The sequence below is a fragment of the Ornithorhynchus anatinus genome, chromosome Y3, assembly GCF_004115215.2.
Source record: "Ornithorhynchus anatinus isolate Pmale09 chromosome Y3, mOrnAna1.pri.v4, whole genome shotgun sequence".
Classification (NCBI taxonomy): Eukaryota; Metazoa; Chordata; class Mammalia; order Monotremata; family Ornithorhynchidae; genus Ornithorhynchus; species Ornithorhynchus anatinus.
In genome coordinates this window covers 167109-190980 of record NC_053177.1, presented here as the reverse complement: position 1 = coordinate 190980, position 23872 = coordinate 167109, and the positions used below count along the sequence as shown (strand labels likewise).

The following is a 23872-nucleotide window of genomic DNA, read 5'->3' as shown; positions in this document are numbered from 1 at the left end:
CGGGATTACTCAGGAGGTGGTTACGCAAAACTGAAAGATCAGAGCACCCGGAAGAAAATGGTGCCGGGTTGTCCGGGAAGAATCTCGAGAAGCAGCGGGGGCTAGTGGAAAGAGCCCAAGGAATCGGAGGACCTGGGTGCCGACCGCGGCTCCGCCGCTTCTCTGCTGTGTGATCTTGGGTAACTCACTTCACTTCTCAGCACCTCAGTTCCCTCATCTGTAGAATGGGGATGAAGACTGTGAGTCCCATGTTGAACATAGACCGTGTTCAACCTGCTTAGTTTCCATCCCACCCCAGCCTGGAACATAGTAATCTGTTAACAGATGCTATGAAAAATCACAACCATTCTAGAGGAAACCGAGAGCTAAAGGGAAATCTGCTTGAAATTTACTTCGTCCCCAAGTCCTGTAACATTTCATTCATTCATTCAGGCATGCATGCATTCATTCATCCATTCGTATTTATTGAGCGCTTACTGTGTGCAGAACACTGTACTAAGCGCTTGGAATGTACAAATCGGCAACAGATAGAGGTAGTCCCTGCCCACTGACAGGCTTACAGTCTAATTGGGGGAGACGGACAGACAAAAACAATAGCAATAAATAGAATCAAGGGGATGTACATCTCATTAAAACAATAGCAATAAATAGAATCAAGGTGATGTACATCTCATTAACAAAGTAAATAGGGTAATAAAAAATATATACAAATGAGCGGATGAGCTCAGTGCTGAGGGGAGGGGAAGGGAGGAGGGAGGAGCAGAGGGAAGCGGGGGGAAGGGGGTTTAGCTGAGAGTAGGTGAAGCGGGGGTAGAGGGGCAGCAAAGGGAGCAGAGGGAAAAGGGGAGCTCAGTATGGGAAGGTGTCTTGGAGGAGGTGAGCTTTAAATAGGGCTTTGAAAAGGGGAAGAGAATTAGTTTGGCAGAGGTGAGGGGGCAGGGCATTCCAGGACAGCGGGAGGACGTGGCCCAGGGGTCGAAGGCAGGATAGGTGAGAATGGGGAACGGAGAGGAGGTGGGCAGTAGAGGAGCGGAGCATGTGGGGTGGGCAATAGAAGGAGAGAAGGGAGGAGAGATAGGAGGGGGCAAGATGATGGAGGGCCTTGTAGCCTAGAGTGAGAAATTTTCATTTCGTGCAGAGGATGATAGGCAACCACTGAAGGTTTTTAAGAAGGGGAGTGACATGCCCAGAGCATTTCTGCAGGAAAATGAGCTGGGCAGCGGAATGAAGAATTGATTGGAGCGGGGAGAGACAGAAGGAAGGGAGATCAGAGAGAAGGCTGACACAATAATCCGGCCGGGATATTATGAGAGCCTGTACCAGTAAGATAGCCATTTGGGTGGAGAGGAAAGGGCGGATCTTGGCGATATTATAAAGGTGAGACCAGTAGGTCTTGGTGATGGATTGTATGTGTGGGGTGAATGACAGAGCCATTTCCATGTTGTTGTTTTTATGGTTTTTGTAGCCTATGTCAGATGCTAGGGGTAACTACAAGATAATCAGGTTGGACGCAGTCCGTGACCTGTGTCTAGCACGCAGTCTTAATCCCCATTTTATAGGTGAAGTAATCGAGATAGAGAGAAAGGTGACTTTGCCACGGTCACACCGCAGCCAACTGGTGGAACTGGGATTAGAACTCAGGTCCTTTGGACACGCCAGGTGCTGCTCTCTCCCTTAGGCCATGCTGCTCTGTCCTCTCTTCCAGGGCCGAACTGAGTTGGTAATCCCCCCGACGGGCAGAATTGGCTTTCGAAAACTTGCGTAGTTTAGCTGTCCTCCGTGGTATCTATTGAGCACTTGGGGAGTGCGGAGGACTGTACTGAGAGCTTAGGAAAGTGCAGCAGAAGGGACGCAACTGATGGCCACCTTCCAGGAGTTTACGATCTAATGGGGTGGAGAAACCAAGGTTATTTAGAAAGAAGTGGGTGTGGGAGGAAGAACAAGGAGGAAGTTCAAAGGTATCAAGATGGATGGATTATTTAAGGAGAGAGTTGAACTCACAAAGAAATGCACAAATGAACAATGTGGGGCATAGAACCCTCTTGAATTGCACTCTCCCAAGCACGTAGTACAGTGCTGTGCATATAGTGATTGCTCAGAGACCACTGTGGCTGAATTGTTAGGAATGAACTAGGCCAGCCCCATAAATGGGGTTTTTATGATGGGATATGGTGGAGCGATCAGGGAAAACTTCCTGGAGGAGGTGGGTGGGTTGTTTTTTTTTCTTTTTACAGAGAGCTTTGAATGTGTGAGAGCTGAGGCCTGGTGGATCTTGGTGGGGAAGGTGACCCTGGGAGAGTCAAGAGTGGGAGCTTTGAAGTGGTGGGTAAAGGCTGCTGATGTGATCATTATTTTTATTATTATTGTGTTAGTTGGAGGAAGTTGGTGGAGAACCTTAGAACCAATAATGAGGAGTTTCTACTTGACGGGGAGGGAGATGGGAACCTGCTGGGGTTGTTGCGGGGAGTGGGTTGAGATTTGCTTCCAGGAGAGTGCTTAGTAATAATCATTATTATTTGTATGGTATTTGTTAAGTGCTTACTGTGTGCCAGGCACTGTTCTAAGCGCTGGGGGAGATATAGGGTCATCAGATTGTTCCCACATGGCGCTCATGGTCTTCATCACCATTTTCGCGATGAGGGAACCGAGGCTCAGAGTAGTGAAGGGACTTGCCCAAGGTCACACAGCTGACAAACGGTGGGATTAGAATCCAAGTCCTTCTGACTCCCAGGCCGCTGCTTTTACCATTGGGCCATTCTGCTTCTCTAGTAAGTGCTTAACAGATAGCAGAACTAATATTTTCCATACTAAGAACTGTGGTATTTTTAAGCACTTACTCCCTGTTGGGTACTTGGTTAATCAGGTTGACGAGATCTGGCTCGGTCCCTGTCCCACAGAGGGTTTGCAATGATGTGGTCATGGATTCGAATCCTGGCTCTGCCACCGGTCAGCTGTGTGACTGTGGGCAAGTCACTTCACCTCTCTGGGCCTCAGTTCCCTCCTCTGTCAAATGGGGATGAAGACTGTGAGCCTCACGTGGGATCACCTCATTACCTTGTATCTCCCCCAGCGCTTAGAATGGTGCTCTGCACATAGTAAGTGCTTCAGAAATACCAACATTATTATTGTTTTGTTTTGCCGTCTCTCCCCCTTTTACACTGTGGGCTCGTTCTGGGGCAGGGATGGTCCCATTCTGTTGCCAAATTGTACTTCCCAAGCGCTTAATACAACACTCCACACCCAGTAAGCGCTCAACAAATATGAGTGAATGAATGAAGATAATTGGGGTGGCCACAGTCCCTGTCCCACATGGGCCTCCCAAGCTGAATCCCTGTTTTACAGAGAAGGTAACTGAGCCCCAGGGAAGCGAAGTGACGTTCTCAAGGTCACCTGACAAGGAGAGGAGAGGAGATTAGAAACCAGATCCCCTCTGCCTCTCAGCCTGGTGCTCCACCCACTAGGCCACACCGCTGCCCACATAATAATAATAATGTTGGTATTTGTTAAGCGCTTACTATGTGCCAAGCAGTAGTTCATTCATTCATTCATTCAATAGTATTTATTGAGCGCTTACTATGTGCACAGCACTGTACTAAGCGCTTGGAATGAACCAAAGTCGGCAACAGATAGAGACAGTCCTTGCCGTTTTACGGGCTTACAGTCTAATCGGGGGAGACGGACAGACAAGAATAATGGCAATAAATAGAGTCAAGGGGAAGAACATCTCGTAAAAACAATGGCAACTAAATAGAATCAAGGCGATGTACATTTCATTAACAAAATAAATAGGGTAATGAAAATATATACAGTTGAGCGGACGAGTACAGTGCTGAGGGGATGGGAAGGGAGAGGGGGAGGAGCAGAGGGAAATGGGGGGAAAAGAGGGTTAAGCTGCGGAGAGGTGGTAGAGGGAGTAGAGGCGGGGTGGTAGAGGGAGTAGAGGGAGAAGAGGAGCTCAGTCTGGGAAGGCCTCTCGGAGGAGGTGAGTTTTAAGTAGGGTTTTGAAGAGGGAAGAGAATCAGTTTGGCGGAGGTGAGGAGGGAGGGCGTTCCAGGACCACGGGAGGACGTGACCCAGGGGTCGACAGCGGGATAGGCGAGACCGAGGGACGGTGAGGAGGTGGGTGGAGGAGGAGCGGAGTGTGCAGGGTGGGTGGTAGAAAGAGAGAAGGGAGGAGAGGTAGGAAGGGGCAAGGTGATGGAGAGCCTTGAAGCCTAGAGTGAGGAGTTTTTGTTTGGAGCGGAGGTCGATAGGCAACCACTGGAGTTGTTTAAGAAGGGGAGTGACATGCCCAGATCGTTTCTGCAGGAAGATGAGCCGGGCAGCGGAGTGAAGAATAGACTGGAGCGGGGTGAGAGAGGAGGAAGGGAGGTCAGAGAGAAGGCTGACACAGTAGTCTAGCTGGGATATAACAAGAGCCCGTAGCAGTAAGGTCGCCATTTGGGTGGAGAGGAAAGGGTGGATCTTGGAGATATTGTAAAGGTGAAATTGGCAGGTCTTGGTAACGGATAGGATGTGTGGGGTGAACGAGAGAGACGAGTCAAGGATGACACCGAGATCGCGGGCCCGAGAGACGGGAAGGATGGTTGTGCCATCCACGGTGATAGAGAAGTCTGGGAGAGGACCGGGTTTGGGAGGGAAGATGAGGAGCTCAGTCTTGCTCATGTTGAGTTTTAGGTGGTGGGCCGACATCCAGGTGGAGACGTCCTGGAGGCAGGAGGAGATGCGAGCCTGAAGGGAGGGGGAGAGGACGGGGCGGATCTAAGTGCTGGCGTAGATATAGTGTGCAGCGTGGCTCAGTGGAAAGAGTCCGGGTTTGGGAGCCAGAGTTCATGGGTTCTAATCCCAGCTCTGCCACTTGTCAGCTGTGTCACTGTGGGCAAGTCACTTCACTTCTCTGCGCCTCAGTTCCCTCATCTGTAAAGTGGGGATGAAAACTGGCCACATGGGACAACCTGATCACCCTGTATCTACCCCAGCGCTTAGAACAGTGCTCTGCAAATAGTAAATGCTTAAGAAATACCAACATTATGATTATTATTATAAAAGGTGATCAGGTTGTCCCACCTAGAGCTCCCAGTCTTCATCCCCCTTTTCCAGACAAGGTCACTGAGGCCCAGAGAAATGAAGTGACTTGCCCAGGGTCACCCAACTGACAAGCGGTGGAGTAGGGATTCAAACTCATGACCTCTGACTCCCGAGCCCGGCCTCTTGCCACTGAGCCACGCTGGACTTAGAGCTCTTTCATTCAACAGTATTGAGGGCTTACTATAACCAGAGTACTGTACTAAGCGCTTGGAATGTACAAATCGGCAACAGATACAGTCCCTGCCCTTTGTCGGGCGCACAGTCTTTCCTCGGGGTGGCCGCAGGAAGGCCCGCGGCTGAATAACTGTTGAATAAAAGGAGTGAAAAGCGAAAAAGGCAGGACAAAGAAGAGCTGAGCGCGACTTCGGGGAACGCGCAGACCGTTGGGGGGAGGGAGGGAGGGCGCTTTAAACGACCACCAGCCGCGCATGCTCAGGAGCTCGGCCCGTCGCCCTCCTGTCAGTCACGGCTCGGGGGCGGGGCCTCTATTTGGGGCCCGTAGCCTTGGGAGCTCGGGTCCCTGTCAGTCACGTGCAGGGGCTCGCGCGCCTGTCAGTCACGGCTAGGGGGTGGGGCCTCCAGTTTGAGGCCGAGCAGGTCCGGGAGCTCGCGCGCCTGTCAGTCACGTGCAGGGGGCAGGACCTCTGCTCCGGGCCTTGGGCTCGCGCGCCTCGGGGGCGGGGCCTCCTTTCCAGGCCGCGCGGCGGCGGAGGGGTGAGTGAGGGGCGCGCGCGCGCGGGCGGCGGGCCGATGGCGGGCGTCGTCCCCGGCGGCCTCAGGGGCCCGGCGGGCTGGGCGCCGATCCCCCCCGAGGGTTTCCCCCCGGCCCGGCGGCCCCGGCCCGCCGGCCGACTTCCGGGAGGGGGAGGGGAAGGGGGAGGGAGGCCGGTGACCCTCGACCCCGGGGAGCGGTGGGCGGCCACGGGGAGGGACGGGATTTCCCCGTGGCCGGGGGCGGGAGGGGACGGGAGGGGAGGGGAGGGGAGGGGGGGCCTTCGTGTGCGACGAGCGATTGTGAGGGGAGAGGAAGTAACGGCCCGAGGGCGGCAGGGGAAATTCCAGCATTTCGTTGTCAGTCGGGCGGCTTGGTGATGGTGCTAATCATCACGTCGGTATTTGTGAAGCGCTGACGAGGGGCGGAGCGCCGTTCCCAGCGCCGGGGGAGATGCGGGCTCATCGGGTGGCCCCCCGTGGGCCTCCCAGTTTGTCCCCGTTCCCCAGGGGAGGGAACCGAGGCCCAGAGAAGTGAAGCGCCTCGCCCCCGGTCCCCCAGCTGCCGAGTGGCCGAGCCGGGATTCGAACCCATGACCCTCTCGAGCGCCGGCCGGAGCCCCCGGGCCGGTCACTTCTCCGAAGCGGCGGGGCCCGGCGGCAAGAGCCCGGGCTCGGGCGTCACAGCTCGTGGGTTCGAGTGGAGTCGGACAAGAGGAGAAAAGAGCCCGGTCAGGAAAGCCCTCCGGAAGGGCCGGGGGGGAAGCGGCTTCGGAATCGAATCGGGAGGCGCTTATCCTTGGGAATTTCCCGGGATTTCCGGAGGGAGCAAGTCATCGGAGAGGGTGGAACGCTCCCGGGTCCTTATTAGCCCAATAAACGCTAACGGTCGACGGCGCGAACGGTATCGGAGTCTAGTGGTAGATCGATTACACCTTTTGGCCCTGTGGCGACTTCACTCCGATCGCCGCACCGTCCCGAGATCTAGCGGTTTGGGCTCCTTCCTCTCTCCGGTTCCCGTCCGGGCGCCTCGGCCGGGGGGGGGGGTCTAGATTAGTTTACCCCTCCGCCCCCCTTCCTCTCCTCCGACTTCCTTCTCGGCCCTCCACAATCCAGTATCCACCCGTTTCGCAGCACTGAGACCTCTCCCTCCAAGGTCTCCTCCTCCTCCTCGCCAAATCCATCAGGCTGCCCTCCCTCCGTACGCAGTTTCATTCATTCATTCATTAGTACTTATTGAGCTCTTACTATGTGCAGAGGTCTGTACTAAGCGCTTGGAATGTACAAATCGGCAACTGATTGAGACAGCCCCTGCCCACTGATGGGCTTACAGTTTAATCGGGGAGAAAGACAAAAACAATAGCAATAGATAGAATCAAGGGGATGTACACCTCATTAAAACAATAGCAATAAATAGAATCGGGGGAATTACATCTCATTAACAAAATAAATAGGGTAATAAAAATATATACAAATGAGTGGACAATAATATTGGTATTTGTTAAGCGCTTACTATGTGCCGAGCACTGTTCTAAGCGCTGGGGGAGATATAGGGTAGTCAGGTTGTCCCATATGAGGCTCACAGTTAATCCCCATTTTACAGATGAGGGAACTGAGGCACAGAGAAGTTAAGTGACTTGCCCACAGTCACACAGCTGACAAGTGGCAGAGCTGGGAGTCGAACCCATGACCTCTGACTCCGAAGCCCAGGCTCTTTTCCACTGAGCCACGCTGCTTCCCAGCCACGCTGCTTCCCAAGCACAGTGCTGAGAGGAGGGGAAGGGAGAGAGGGAGGAGAAGAGGGAAAGGGGGAGAAAAAGAGGCTTAGCTGAGGGGAGGTAAAGGGTGGGGGTAGAGAGGCAGCAGAGGGAAAAGGGGAAACAGGGAAGGTCTCTTGAAGGAGGAGAGCTCTCAGTAGGGCTTTAAAGAGGGGAAGAGAATTAGTTTGGCGGAGGTGAGGGGGAGGGTATTCCAGGACCCTGGGAGGACATGGCCCCCGGTTGTCGGCAGGGTAAGCGAGAATGGGGGGCAGCGAGGAGGTGGGCGGCAGAGGAGTGAAGCCTAAGGGGAGGGCAAGAGAAAGAGAGAAGGGAGGAGAGGTAGGAGGGGGCAAGATGATGAAGAGCCTTGTAGCCTAGAGTGAGAAGTTTTTGTTTTTGCAGAGGTTGTTAAGCAACCAGTGGAGGTTTTTGAGAAGGGGAGTGACATGCCCAGAGCGTTTCTGCAGGAAGATGAGCCGGGCAGCGAAATGAAGAATTGACTGGAGCAGAGAGAGACAGGAGGAAGAGAGATCAGAGAGAAGGCTGACACAGTAGTCTAGCTGGGATATTACAAGAGCCTGTAGCAGTAAGATAGACGTTTGAGTGGAGAGGAAAGGGCAGATATTGGTGATATTATAAAGGTGAGACCGGCAGGTTTTGGTGATGGATTGGATGTGTGGGGTAAATGAGAGAGCCGAGTCCAAGATGACATCAAGGTTGCGGGCTTGAGAGATGGGAAGGATGGTCATACCATCCACAGTGATAGGGAAGTCAGGAAGAGGACAGGGCTTGGGAGGAAAGATAAGGAGCTCAGTTTTGGACATATTGAGTTTTAGGTGGCGGGCAGACATCCAGGTAGAGATGTCCTGGAGGCAGGAAGAGATACGAGCCTGAAGGGAGGGGGAGAGGACGGGGCAGAGATGTAAATAATAATGTTGGTATTTGTTAAGCGCTTACTATGTGCAGAGCACTGTTCTAAGCGCTGGGGTAGACACAGGGGAATCAGGTTGTCCCACGTGGGGCTCACAGTCTTAATCCCTATTTTACAGATGAGGTAACTGAGGCACAGAGAAGTTAAGTGACTTGCCCACAGTCACACAGCTGACAAGTGGCAGAGCTGAGATTTGAACTCATGACCTCTGACTCCAAAGCCCATGCTCTTTCCACTGTAAATCTGTGTGTCATCTGCATAGAGATGATAGTTGAAGCCGTGAGAGCGAATGAGTTCACCAAGGGAGTGAATGTAGATGGAGAACAGAAGAGGGCCAAGAACTGACCCTTGAGGAACCCCAAACAGTTAAGGATGGAAGGGGGAGGAGGAGCCTGTGAAGGAGACGGAGAATGAGCAGCCAGAAAGGTAAGAGGAGAACCAGGAGAGGACGGAGTCCATGAAGCCAAGGTGAGATAAGGTGTGGAGGAGAAGGGAATGGTCTACAATGTCAAAGGCAGCTGAGAGGTCAAAGAGAATTAGGATAGAATAGGAGCCATTGGCTTTGGCAAGAAGGAGGTCATGGGTGACCTTTGAGAGAGCAGTCTCGGTAGAGTGGGGGGACGGAAGCCAGATTGGAGGGGGTCCAGGAGAGAATGGGAGTTAAGGAATTCTAAGCAGCGAGTGTAGACGACCCGTTTTAGGACCTTGGAAAGGAAGGGTAGTAGGGAGATAGGACGATAACTGGAAGGGGACATGGGGTCGATAGAGGGTTTTTTTAGGTTTGGGGAGACATGGGCATGTTTGAAGGCACAGGGGAAGAAACCACTGGAAAATGAGTGGTTAAAAATAGAAGTTAAGGAGGAGAGGAGGGAAGGGGTTATGGTTTTTATAAGCTGAGTGGGAATGGGGTCCAAAGCACAGGTGGAGGGGCTGGAACTTGCGAGGAGGGAGGAGATCTCCTCTGAGGATACTGCAGGGAAAGATGGGAAAGTAGGGGCTGTGGGCACCATACTGCTCCTTTTTCCTGCTTCTACTCATGGCCCTCACCTGGTTCGGTCAGCCAGTGGTACGTATTGAGCGTCTGCTGTATGCGGAGCACTGTACGAAGCGCTGGGGAGAGTACAGTAAGAGGCATGTTCTCCTACCTCTCCGGCTCTTCCTTGAGGATTTTGCTCTGGGTGCCCTCCTGGTCTCACTTTCCACTGTCTCGGGGAGCTCACCTGCCCCGTAATTTCAGCCAACCTCTTTGCATGGAGGACGTCCAGATCCTCCCAGTCAGGCGATCTTCTCTATCAAGTGCCCACTGTATGCAGAGTGCTGTAGTGAGAACTTGGGAGAGTTCCCGATGACAATTAGCCGACGCATTCTCTGCCCACAGGGAGCTTACGGTCTAGAGGTGGGGAGACAGACACTGATATAAATGAATAAGCGAGAGATGGGCACATAAGTGCTGTGCAGCTGGGAGGTGGGGGGAATGAATGAAGGGAGCGAGTCAGGGTGACGCGGAAAGAGTCAAAGAAGAGGAAAAAAGAGCCTAGTCCGGAGAGTCCTTTTGGAGGGCATGTGCCTTAGGTAAGACTTCAAAGGGGGAAGAGTCACCGTCTGCCTGATGTGAAGAGGGAGGGGGTTCCAGGCCGGAGGCAGGGTGTGGGCCAGAGGTCGTGGCCAGATAGTTAAGGTCGAAGTAGAGTGAGAAAGTTGGCGTGAGAGGAGCAAAGCGTGTGGGCCGTGTTGTAGTCAGAGAGGAGCGAGGTAAGGTGGGAGGGGCCAGGCTGACAGGCGCCAGTCCCACCTGCTCTCGCTCTGCCCCGCAATCTTGCATTTCCTTCGGTCTCCAAGGCATCTCTACCTAGAAGGCCCCTGGCACCTGCAGCCATGGTTACGTCCAAAGCTAAACTCATCTTCCCTCCCCAAACTTCGGCCTCACCTAACTTTTCCATCCCAGTTGGTAATGCCGTCCTCCTTGCCTTTCGTGCCCGCGGTCTTGGCGTCATCACTTAGTTGATGGGTCGGATTATGTGCACCCGGGCGTCGAGTGAGGACTTATTTTGGGTTGAGCGTTTGGGAGAGTATGGAAAAACAGAGTGGTCCTGCCTACGGCGAGCTCGGAGAAGGAGGTAAAAAATGGTGGTATTTGTTAAGCACTTACCATGTGCAAAGCACTGTTCTAAGCGCTGGGGGAAAAAGGGTGATCACGTCACATGTGCGGCTCACAGTTTTAATCCCCATTTTACAGATGAGGTAACTGAGGCACAGAGAAGTTAAGTGACTTGCCCAAAGTCACACAGCTGGCAAGTGGCGGGGCCAGGATTAGAACCTATGACCTCTGACTCCCAAGCCCAGGCTCTTTCCACTGAGACACGCTGCTTCTCTAGGTAGAAGTATTGAAAAGATTACAGATATGTATGGGAGTGCTTTGGGGCTAAGGGAGGGATGAGTAAAGGGTTGTGGCTCAGTAGAAAGAGCCTGGGCTTGGGAGTCAGGTCATGGGTTCGAATCCCAGCTCTGCCACTCGGCAGCTGGGTGACTGTGGGCAAGTCACTTCACCTCTCTGGGCCTCAGTTACCTCATCTCTAAAATGGGGATGAAGACTGTGAGCCCCACGGGCGACAACCTGTTGACGCTGTAGCTCCCCCAGCACTTAGAACAGTGCTTTGCACAGTAAGCGCTTAACAAATACCAACATTATTATTATGATGATTATTATTAAAGGGTCCAGATCCAAGTTTGAGGGTAGCGTAGGAAGGGGTGGGAAAAGCAGTAATGAAGCCTTAGGCAGGGAAGGTCCCTTGGAGGAGGTGTGTTTTCTGTAAGGCTTCGAAGGTGTGGAGAGTGATCATCTGCCAGATAAAATACTAATAACTGGGGTACTATTCAGTGCTAACTATGTGCCAAGCACTGTTCTGAGCTCTGGGGTAGATACGGGCAAATCAGGGTTGGATAGAGTCCCTGCACCACACGGAGCTCAAAGTCTCAATCCCCGTTTTCCAGATGAGGGAACAGAGGCCCAGAGAAGTGAAGCGACTTGTCTGAGGTCACCCAGCAGTCACGGGGCCCAGCCGGGATAAGGAGTCAGGCCTGGGCTCTAACCACTGAGTGAGGGAGGGCGTTCCAGGTCAGAAGCAGGACTCGGGCAAGAGGTTGGTGGTGAGATGAATGCGATTGAGGAATGGGGAGTAGGTCGGCATTAGAGAAGTGCAGTCTGCGGGCTGGGTCGGAGTAGGAAATCGGGGAGCGAAGGTAGAGGAGGCAAGGGGATTGAGGGCTTTAAAGCCGACAGAAAGGATACTGGAGATATGCAATCCCTGGAGGTTCTTGAGGGGTAGGGAGCCATGGACCGAGATGGTGCACCTGTCTGCCGAGCACTGTACCAAATGCTTGGGAGAATACAATATAGCAGAATTGGTAGACATGTCCCCTGCCAACAAGGAATTTCCAGTCTCCAGTGTAGTCATTATCCTGGATTCCTTTCTCCCTTTCAACCTCCGTATTTGGGTTGCTCCCAAATCCTGGCACCTTTCCCTCTAAGGTGCTGATAATAATGACGATTTCAGGATTTGTGAAGCACTTACTCTGTGCCGGACACTGGATTGAGTGTGGGGTGGATGCAGGCAAATCGGGCTGGACATGGTCCCTGACTCACATGGGACATGCCGTCTCCACCCTCATATTCCAGATGAAGAAAACTGAGGCCCCCTGAACAGTGAAGCAACCCACCTGAGGTCACCCAGCAGACAAGTGGTGGAGCTGGGATTAGAACCCACGACCTTCTGACTCCCAGGCCCGTCTCCTACACCATACTGCTTCTCTCTAGGGCCAGAGATCCTTCCCACTGATCAGTCAGCAGTACCTACTGAGCACTTACCGCATGCAAAACACTGAACTAAACCCTTCTCAGTACGGCGCCTATGGTGATTTAGGCTTGACTACCGCTTCAAGCTCCTCTCCGTCTCCGCTCTCTCCCCTCTCCAGTCCACACTTCACTTCCCCGTCTGGGGCCATTTATCTAAAACTTCCTGCATGCACTCTCCGTCAAGGGGTTGCCCATTTCCCGCTGCACTGGTGGGAAATCAATCGTCAAATGAATTTGTTACCCGCTTACTGTTGCCTGGGAAGGCACCGCGTCATGCAGTCGGTAGACAGAAACTCATCCCTCTTGGCTCTAAAGGCGCTCCATCAGCTCTCCCCTGCGTTTCCATCCACCATCTGCTGAATCATCCTCTCCCAAGCGCTTAGTACAGTGCCCTGCTGGTAGTAAGCACTCGATCGATACTGTTGCTCGATCGGGCCCTCGGAGACAAACCTCCTCCCCAGCCCTGTTCTCATCTTTCCCGCTGTCTCGCCTCTCCATCTGCCTGGATCTCTGTCCTCTTTCAACCCCGACTGAGCCCAGCCCTCTTTAAAACAAGACCTGTGTGAAATTCCCTCTCCTCTAGGATGCCTTCCTGGCTAGATTGATGTCTGCCCGCTCCCCTGAACATTTAGTAATTCACTTCTGCCTATATCCTTCCTCTTTCTATCGGTAACCTGGTTAATTGTTCGAGAAGTATTAAAGTCTTCCGGGGCAGGATTTGTGCCTGCTAACTCTACTGACCCAAAAGAAGTGCTCAGTAAATGGTGAGCAATACTGTTGATTGACTGCCTGGCTATCATGGGTCAGCGGAAAGAGCCCGGGCTTGGGAGTCAGAGGTCATGGGTTTGAATCCTGGCTCTGCCACTTGTCAACTGTGTGACTGTGGGCAAGTCACTTCACTTCTCTGTGCCTTAGTTACCTCATATGTAAAATGGGGATTAAGATTTATGAGCCTAAGGTGGGACAACCTGATTACCCTGTACATTACCCAGCGCTTAGAACAGTGCTCTGCACATAGTAAGCGTTTAACAAATACCAACATTATTATTATTAGTAATTGTGCTCACACCTTCCTGCCTGCCTGGAATGCCCCTATTTATCTTTTCAAGACCTTCCTAAAAATCCCAGCTCCTCCAGGAAGCCCTCCCTGAGTAAAGCTCTCACGCCCCCCCACCCTGCCCTTCCTTTTCCTCCCTGCTGCTTCACCCTTGCACTTCATTCCTCCTTCTGAGCACTTAACAAATGCCATAATTATTATTTCGGAGTCGTCAAGGTCTGAAAGCGCACCGTGACTGGGTCAGGGTCAGGGGAGGGCAGGCCCCGGTGGTTGGAGGAGGTCGGCAGAGTGGACGGGGGTCGACAGGAGCATCCACAGGCGACTATGGAGATCCTCAAGGGTCAGCCAAGGCAGAGAGGAGAGGACACAGGCAAGAGAGCTGGCCAAACTGTTGGGAAAAGTGGAGGTGGCCCCCGACAACGGTAACTGGACTGCAGCCCCTAATTGTAGGGGCTGGGAGTGGTGACAGCTTGTATTTATTGAGCGCTTGGTCTGCGCAGAGCTCTGTACTGAGCACTTGGGAGAGTATGCAGAGGTCGCAATGAGTGAATGGTGGAGGTGGAGGGCTTTAAAGGATGAGAAAGTGAGGGGAGGTGATGGTTAGAGGAACATCAGCGGGCAGGGATCAGGTGGCCTGCTTTCCCCGTGAGTTGGAGTGTGTGGGAGAAGGTGAAGCTCTTAATCATAACCTGGCGGTAACCGCTCTGAAGAAGGTAATTCTAGTCAGTGACGGTCACTAGCCAGTCTATTAAGCGAGGCCAATTGTATTGAGCCTTGAGGGTGGCCAGGGAGTCAGAAGCCCCGGGGTCCAATCCCGGCTCCATCACTTGTCTGCTGCGAGACTGTGGGCCGGTTGCTTCACTTCTCTGGGCCTCAGTTCCCTCGTCCGTACAATGGGGATGAGGACCGTGAGCCCCACGTTGGGGCAGGGACCTTGTCGGTCCTTGCCTAGCTTGTGTTTCCCCCCAGCGCTTAGTACAGTGCCTGGCATACAGGAGAACATAGATATGTTCCCTTGCCCCCAGGAAGCTTCAAGCTCAAATGTCCAGAAGAACTGGACTGTTGCCCAGACTGCGTTCTCCAGGTGGTCACCGAGCAGCGATTTCGGCTGGACCCTGTTGTCACCGGCTGCTGCTCTCCCAATCATTCGTTCATTCAGTGGTATTTATTGAGCTCTTACTATGGGCAGAGCACTGAACTAAGCGCTTGGAATGTACAGTTCGGCAACATATAGAGACAATCCCTGCCCAATGACAGGCTTACGGTCTAACTTCGGGGGACAGATGGACAAAAACAAGACAACATAATCGCGATAAATAGAATCAAGGAGATGTACACCTCATTAGCAGGAATGGAAGAGAGATTTTTTCAGTCCTTAAATTCCGAGGGGATTCTGAATCCATTTGGCTGGTGATTGATTACAAGCTCCCAAACTTGACATTATACTTTCCTTACCACTGTCATTTAACCTGCCTCTTTGACCCATCTCCAGATCTTCTCCCTTTTTCCTTTACAGCAACTCTCAAATCTCGTCTGCTGCGTGGCCTTGGGTGGGTTGCTGAACTCCTCCTTGCCTCGGTTTCTTCATCTGTAAAATGGGGATTTAAAGCCTACTTTCTTCCGCTGTGAGCCCATGCAGGACTTGCAGTATCCCACCTTCTTATTTAATAATAATAGTAATAATATTGGTATTTGTTAAGCGCTTACTATGTGCAGAGTACTGTTCTAAGCGCTGGGGGAGATACAGGGTAATCAGGTCATCCCACGTGAGGCTCATGGTTAATCCCCATTTTACAGATGAGGTAACGGAGGCACAGAGAAGTTAAGTGACTTGCCCACAGTCACACAGCTGACAAGTAGCAGAGCTGGGAGTCGAACCCATGACCTCTGACTCCGAAGCCCAGGCTGTTTCCACTGAGCCATGCTGCTTCCCCGAAGCGAAACACAAATCACAAATCCCACTTTAATCCCTGTCTCCCCACTCTTCAAAAACGTTTAATCACTGCCCGTTCATCTCTGCCTCAAACAGAAAGACCTTGCCTTTACTCTACTTCCTACCTGCCCTTGCATGCCTCCCACTGTGACCCCCACCTCGCACACTTCATCCCTTAAACTCCCGGCTGCTCACCGTAATCTCATCCGTCTCACTTCCAACACCTGGCTCGCAACTCTCCTCTGGCACGGAAATCCTTCCCCCAGCCTCCAACTTGAAAAGCAAACATACATATTGAGCGCTTATAATGTGCAAAACGCCGTACTGAGCCCTGGGGAGGGTACAAATGGACAGAATTTGTAGGTTCCTTGAGGGGGAGATGGACATTGATATAGATAAACAAATAATGGATAAGGATGTAATTGCAGCTGAATCCTGCTAAAAATCATCTTCTGTGACTAACTCCTTATTCCCTCACCCTATTCACCACCCCGCTCTGCATCACCTATGCACATAATTCATCCCTTAAGACCCTTAACACTCAGCAGGCCCCTCTTCACAGGGTTTATATACCAATCCTCATCTCCCCTTGTATTTAATTTTTATGTCTGCCTCCTCCCCTAGTCTCGAAGATCCTTGAAGGTGGGGATTGTGTTTACAGCGTGATCGTATTCGCCTCTTGCTGACCTCCAAGCCTTCTGTCTCTCCCCCCTCCGGCCCATACTTCACCCTCTTCCCGGCGTCATTTTTCTTCAAAACCATCCAGGACCTTGCCTCAAGAGCCTCCAGGGGTTGGCTGTCCACCTCCGCATCCAACAGAAACTCCTCACTGTCGTCCTCTCGCCCCCTCCTACCTTACCTTGCTACTCTCCTACAGCCACCAGCCCACATACTCCTCCCCTCTAATGCCAACCTTCTCACCGTCCCTCCATCTTGTCTGTCTTGCCGCCGCCCTCTAGCCCACATCCCGCCTCTGGCCCAGAGGCCTTCCCGCCTCAAATCCCACTGACAGTGACTCCCCGCCACTTTCAAAGCCTTTTTGAAAGCCCACCTCCTCCAAGAGGCCTTCTTTGACTAATCCCTCCTTCTCCAGCTCCCTTCTGCTTCACCCTGACTTGCTCCATTTATTCAAGCGCTTAGTACCATGTTCTGCACCCAGCAGGTGCTCAGTAAATACCCTCGACTGAATTCCTCCTCCCTCCCAGTCCCACAGCACTTATGTGCAGTTCTGTAATTTATTTCTAGTAATGCCTGGCTCCCTCTCTAGACTGTAAACTCGATGTGGGCAGGGGATGCGTCTGTTATATTGACTCTCCCAAGCGCTTAGTACAGCGCTCTCCACACCATAAATGCTCAGTAAATACAGTTGGCTGACTGGCAGTTGATGTGTCTACCAACTCTGTTGTTTTGTACTCGCCCGAGCGCTCGCCTGGCACCGAGGCTCTGCACACGGTAAGCACTCAGTAAATATCACTGATTAAGTGCCTGAGGAGAAAAAATTCCAGAATCTGGAGCCTGGGGAAGTGCTTTAGGATCATTTAGGACGAGCAGCGTGGCTTAGTGGCTAGAGCCCGGGCCTGGGGATCAGGAGGACCTGGATTCCAATTCCAGCTGCTCTGTGACCTTGGAGAAGTCACTTCACTTCTCTGGGCCTCAGTCGCCTCACATTTTACTTGTGAGGCAACTAAGACTGTGAGCCCCTCATGGGATCTGTGGGGCAAGGACTGCATCCACGCTGATGAACTCGTATCTGTGCCAGCACTTAGTGCTTGGCACTTAGCGAGTGCTTAACAAGCATCATAATTATTACTATTACAATTCTTATCATTTAGGGGTCACCTAGCATGCATCCTCCGGAAGCCTGACGGCTGCAATAATAATAATAATAATAATTTTGGTATTTGTTAAGCATTACTATGTGCCAAGCACTGTTCTAACACTGGGGGAAATACAGGCTCATCAAGTTGTCGCATGTGAGGCTCACCTAAAACTCAACATGAGCAAGACTGAGCTCCTCATCTTCCCTCCCAAACCCGGTCCTCTCCCAGACTTCTCTATCACCGTGGATGGCACGACCATCCTTCCCGTCCCGCAGGCCCGCAATCTCGGTGTCATCCTTGACTCGTCCCTCTCGTTCACCCCACACATCCTATCCGTTACCAAGACCTGCCGGTTTCACCTCTACAATATCGCCAAGATCCGCCCTTTCCTCTCCACTCAAACGGCTACCTTACTATTACGGGCTCTCGTTATATCCCGGCTAGACTACTGTGTCAGCCTTCTCTCTGACCTCCCTTCCTCCTCTCTCGCCCCGCTCCGGTCTATTCTTCACTCTGCTGCCCGGCTCATCTTCCTGCAGAAACGATCTGGGCATGTCACTCCCCTTCTTAAACAACTCCAGTGGTTGCCTATCGACCTCCGCTCCAAACAAAAACTCCTCACTCTAGGCTTCGAGGCTCTCCATCACCTTGCCCCTTCCTACCTCTCCTCCCTTCTCTCTTTCTACCGCCCACCCCGCACGTTCCGCTCCTCCGCCGCCCACCTCCTCACCGTCCCTCGGTCTCGCCTATCCCGCCGTCGACCCCTGGGTCACGTCCTCCCGCGGTCCTGGAACGCCCTCCCTCCTCACCTCCGCCAAACTGATTCTCTTTCCCTCTTCAAAACCTTACTTAAAAATCACCTCCTCCAAGAGGCGTTCCCAGACTGAGCTCCTCTTCCCCCTCTACTCCCTCTGCCATCCCCCTTTACCTCTCCGCAGCTAAAGCCTCATTTTCCCCTTTTCCCTCTGCTCCTCCACCTCTCCCTTCCCATCCGCACAGCACTGTACTCGTCCGCTCAACTGTATATATTTTCGTCACCCTATTTATTTTGTTAATGAATTGTACATCGCCTTGATTCTATTTAGTTGCCATTGTTTTTACGAGATGTTCTTCCCCTTGACGCTGCTTAGTGCCATTGTTCTTGTCTGTCCGTCTCCCCCGATTAGACTGTAAGCCCGTCAAACGGCAGGGACTGTCTCTATCTGTTGCCGACTTGTTCATCCCAAGCACTTAGTACAGTGCTCTGCACATAGTAAGCGCTCAATAAATACTATTGAATGAATGAATGAATGAACTGTCTTAATCCCCAATTTACAGATGAGGGAACTGAGGCACCGAGAAGTGAAGTGATATGCCCAAGGTCACACAGCTGACAAGTGGCGGACCCGCAGTAAGAGTTTACATAGCCGAGAAGCAGAATGGCTCAGTGGAAAGAGCCCGGGACTCGGACTCAGAGGACCTGGGTTCTAATCCTGGCCCTGCCGTGTGCTTGCGATGTGACCTGGGGCAGGTCGCTTCACCTCTCTGTACCTCCGTTTCCTCATAATAATAATAATGTTGGTATTTGTTAAGCGCTTACTATGTGCAGAGCACTGTTCTAAGCGCTGGGGTATACAGGATAATCAGGTTGTCCCACATGAGGCTCACGGTCTTCATCCCCATTTTACAGATGAGGTAACTGAGGCACAGAGAAGTTAAGTGACTTGCCCACAGTCACACAGCTGACAAGTGGCAGAGCTGGGATTTGAACCCATGACCTCTGACCCCCAAGTCCATGCTCTTTCCACTGAGCCATGCTGCTTCTCATCTGGGAAATGGGCATTCAATCCCTTGCTCGCCCCCCCCGTTCTGTGAGCCCCATTCATTCACTGTCGTAGTTATTGAGCGCTCACTGTGCGCAGAGTACAATACCAAGGACACATAAGGTCAGTGTCTGACCTGATCATGTGGTGTTGAACCCAGTGCTTAGTACTGCAAGTGACGTCTAGGGTGTGCTTAACAAATGCTCCAGCTGTTATTAGGATCACTGCCTAAAATAAAAGGCTAGGACAGGTATATTTTCGAATAGTCGCTTGAATGTTGTACATATTTTTGATCATGGTATTGGGTAAGCATTTTCTACGTGTCGAGGACTGTTCTATGCCCTGGGGTCAGTCGGACACAGTCACGAAACATTCTGGGCGGGAACGCTGGCGAGATCTGAGGGAAGAGATTACGCCTTGTTCTCCTAGAATATGAGGATTGCGTCCTTGAAGAATCCCCCTGCTGAGAAGCGGGGTGGCCTCGTGGTTGCTGCCCGGGCCTGGGAGTTGGTGGGACCGGGGTTCTGAACCTGGCTCCGCCATTCGCTTGCTGGGTGACCTGGGGCGAGTCACTTTTCTTCTTTGTGCCTCAGTTACCTCATCTGTAAAATGAGGGTTAAGATGGGACGTGGACCTCATTAGCTTGTATCCACCCCAGCGTTTAGCTTAGGGCCCAGCACAAAGTAAGGACTTAAAAAATTCCCTAAGAAGAAACAAAAAGGGTTCGCGTCGCGATCCTCAGAAGTGCCCGACCATTTCTCCTAACGGTGCAACGGCCTCTTAGCTTGGAGGCAGGGAACTGATCTACTAAGTAGGTTGGATTGTACTCTTAAGCGCTTAGTATACTCCTTTGCACACAGTGAGCGCTCAATGGATACCGTCGACTGATCAATCCAGGCAGCCCAGTACCATCCGAAGAGAGATCCCCGAATCTGCCTTCTAATGGAAACCGAGTCCAAGATTATAGTAGAGATGAATTGAGGGAATTTAGGTACCAGAAGGTAATTAACACTTTACAAGTTGAGGAATTTCCCCGGTTAAGCTCAGACCGAAGGAGTGAAAGCAAGTTGCAAGGAAGCGGTACGCTCAGTTGTTTAGAGGACATTCTACTCTTTTCGCCTTTCGCAGTTTGGGTCTCTTCTCTCTTTTAACCTGTGGGGCCGACGGCAGCCGGGGCCTTTCTGAACGGGATCGGTTTCCCGGTTGGTGCCCTTGCGGTTTGATTCGGGCTGGTTTTGCAGCTGACCACAGAGTGACCGTCATTTAGAAGCAGCATGGCCCAGTGACAAGACCCCGGGCTGGGGAGTCAGAGGTCATGGGTTCTGCAAGTCACTTCACTTCTCTGTGCCTCAGTTACCTCTTCCGGAAAATGGGGATTAACTGTGAACCTCGCATGGGACAACCCACTGACCCTGTATCACCCCCAGTGCTTAGAACAGTGCTCGGTATATAGTAAGTGCTTAACAAATACCAACATGATTAACATTACTGTCTTGTCTAGCTGTCACCAGTCCCCCCCTTCCTCCCTTTAGCTCGATTGTGAGCTCGCGAGGGGCCGGGTCTGATTCTCAGCTACCGACTGTTTTGCCCAGTGCTTAGTACAGCACCTTGCACATGGGGAATCAGGGTGGCCCAGTGGGGAGTCAGAGGTCTGGGGGTCTAATTCTGGCTCTCTCGTCTGCCTGCTAGGTGCATTGGGCAACGACAACTTCCTGGGGCCTCCGCCTCCTCGTCTGTAAAATGGGGGTACCTGGGCCCTTCCCCCTTAGATTCTGAGCCCCAAGTGGGACAGGGAGAAGCAACGGGGCTCAGTTGATAGAGCATGGACCTGGGAGTCAGAAGGACTTGGGTTTGAATGTTGGCTCCGCCCCGTGTCTGCTCCATGATCCTGAGCAAGTCACTTCACTTCTCTGGGCCTTGGTCACCTCATCCGGAAAGTGGAGATTGGAGACCGTGAACCCCCTGTGGGCCAGGTAACGCGTCCCACCCGATCAACTCATGTCTTGTAACTGTACTGTTAAATTGATAAATACAATTCCTGCTATTCCTACCACTTCAGCCGAGGTGAGCCGAAGAATGACCAGGAGCACTCCTCACTCCAGGTGGTTTCTACACATCCGCCCTCCACTTCTTCATTTTCCAGGCCTTTCTGAAATCTCATCTCCTCCACGAAGCCTTCTCTGATGAATCTCTCATCTCCCCATCCCCTTTCCTCACTCCTCCCGCCACTGCCCCCGACCACCCGCTGCTTCAGTGCTCCCTCACCTCCTCGGCCCCATTGGACTTAGCTGCGTCTTCCTCTGCTTCTGATTCATCTCAGCGTCTGCCTCCCCCGCCAGAGTGGACGCCTCTCGAGGTCAGGGATCTTGTCGACTGTCTCTGTTGGAGTCACCCAAGGGCTCAATAGAGCACCCTGTGTGGAGTAAGTCACAGGGAGCACCATTGATCGGTCCGCGTGTGCTCAGAGTTTTTGTGTGCCTGACCTTGCTCAGGAAACTTGCGAATTCTTCCTGCGTAGGGAGAAAGCCACAGCTAGCCTGCCGTGGCCTTCCCCCCTCCCGCTAAAGGGAAGTGGGGGTTGCCAGCTGAGTTAGGCTCTGCAGGGCCAGTTTGCGCCCGGTTTTCTCCAGACCTGAAGGATGGGGACTCGGACGGCAGTGGGAAGAGCCCAGACACGTGCATAAGTCTTCGGATGCAAAATAATCATAATAATAATGCTGTTGGTATTTGTTAAGCACTTACTATGTGCAGAGCACTGTTCTAAGCGCTGGGGGAGATAGAGGCTCATCAGGTTGTCCCACCTGAGACTCCCGGTCTTCATCCCCATTTTCTAGATGAGGGAATTGAGGCCCAGAGAAGCGAAGTGACTCGCCCACAGTCCCCCAGCTGCCAAGTGGCCGAGCCGGGATTCGAACCCATGACCTCGGACTCCCAAGCCCAGGCTCTTGCCACTGAGCCACGCTGCTTCCCCTGTTGCGACGGGAGTCAGACTCTGGGAATGTGGCTGCCATCTCTGCTAAATGAAGTGACTTGCCCAGGGTCACCCAGCAGGTAGGGGCTGGAGCCAGGATGAGAGCCGGGGCCTCCTGAGCGCTTGGTACAGTGCTCTGCACAGAGTAAGCACTCAATAAATGCTATTGAATGAATTGAATGGATCCTGATTCCCAGTTCTGGGTTCTTTCCGCTTAGACTGTTCTAATTCTCAGCTGGAATTCAGATCCTTGACCCAAATGCCCCAACTTTCGCACACCTTGGTTTTCTAAAGTGGTAGCGTTGATTGACATGGTGGGGGGCAGCAAGTAGAATTCTCGCTGAAAGGTTGAGCATTACTCCTCATTATTGTACTTGTGATTTAAAATAGGAAACCCTCCTAATTTCCCCTCCTGGGGGCAAAATAAGAGAAGAAGCGAGTCATGGGAATGTGGAGTTTTAAGCTCTGTCTCACTCGATGTTTTGGTTTTATGAAAGAAGAAAGGTAAGCTTCTGCTCCTGGTGAAGTGAAAGATCTGGTTTCTGGGCTCAAGTGAAATGTTTGGTATCGGAGGCGTCACATAAGCTTCTTTTCTCTTCCTCTTGGGTAACATTTATGGTGTTCGTCAGCCCCTTACCGTGAGTCAGTCTACTGGAGTAGATTCAAAACAGTCACATTGGACCCGGTTCCTCTCCCATGTGGGACTTACAGTCTGAGTAAGAAAGAGAACTCTATTGAACCCCCATTTCACGGGGAAGGAGAGGGGTAGAGAGAAGGGAAGTGACTAGCCCAAGGTCATACAGGCAAGGGGCGGAGCTGAAATTAGAACCCAGGTCTTCTGGCTCCCAGGCCAGTGTGCTTCTTTATAAAATGACAGAGAATCCAGATTGTTTGCTCCTTGAGCGCAGGGACCGTGTCTTCAAACTCTATCGCATTCTCCCAAAGGCTCAGTGGAAGAAGCAGTGTAGCTCAGTGGAAAGATCCTGGGCTTGGGAGTCAGAGGTCATGGGTTCAAATCCTGGCTCTGTCACTTGTCAGCTGTGTGACTGTGGGCAAGTCACTTAACTTCTCTCTGCCTCAGTTACCTCATCTGTAAAATGGGGATTAAGACTGTGAATCCTATGTGGGACAACCTGATTACCCTGTATACCCCAGCATTTAGAACAGTGCTCTGCACATAGTAAGCACTTAACAAATACCAACATTATTATTAAAGGCTTATCACAGTGCTCTAGAGTAAGTGCTCGATGAATAGCATTGACCGATGACAAGCGATCTCTCCCTCGCCCTCAGTCAGAGGTGACCTGAAGCCCAGTGAGCTAATAAACGTGAATACATTTTGAGCCCTTGTAATGAGCAAAAATGAGAAGCAACTGAAAAGCCCTAATAATTCATGCCAGGAGAGCCCAAAATGGTCTTTTCTTTCAGGGCTACCGGGGGGGGGGGGTTTCCTGCCCAGAGTTATGCTCATTTTGGAACCGAAAGCCATGGCCCTTGGTTGGTGGGAGTTGGCTGGAAGGTACAGAGTGGCCTCAGTCACAACCTTCTCTCCTCCCTCTCTCCCCTGTCCTTCCTCAGTATCTCCCCCTGACTTCATGACTTTCTTGACTTGCCCAGCAAGAAGAAAGCGTTCTGAGAACTCCCCATCTTTCCCGCTACTGCCCGGGCTTCGTAAACTGGGACAGACTGGCCCCTAGTGTTTCAAGGACAGCTGTGCCATCCACGGGAGCAACAGCTCAGGCCTGGCCAGTAAATATTTAGTCTGCTTCATCCGCGGGCAGAAGAGCTCATTGATCTGCGAGAGGCTTTCCAATACAATTCAATGGGTGATGATCCTAACCGGTTTGCATGGATGGGGTGGGGAATCATTCTTGGGAAGGAACGCAAAGGAGGGAAACATTCCAGCCCCGGCTTTGCGGGCTGGGGAGGGGACTCCTGGGGGAATT

General features: G+C 52.2%; 1 protein-coding gene across 4 annotated transcripts in view; it reads left to right on the top strand.

The window, feature by feature from the left end:
- Positions 1 to 23872, top strand: part of TRAF2 (TNF receptor associated factor 2) — an 85844-nt gene that overhangs the window by 4479 nt on the left and 57493 nt on the right. The window contains exon 1 of one of the 4 annotated variants that reach the window (XM_029056507.2): positions 5720 to 5802. The exons of the other annotated variants lie outside the window; for them this stretch is intronic. The gene's annotated coding sequence lies outside the window, so the exon portion shown is untranslated. Of the gene's footprint in view, positions 1 to 5719; positions 5803 to 23872 lie in introns of those variants that run through there. 4 annotated transcript variants of the gene reach the window in all.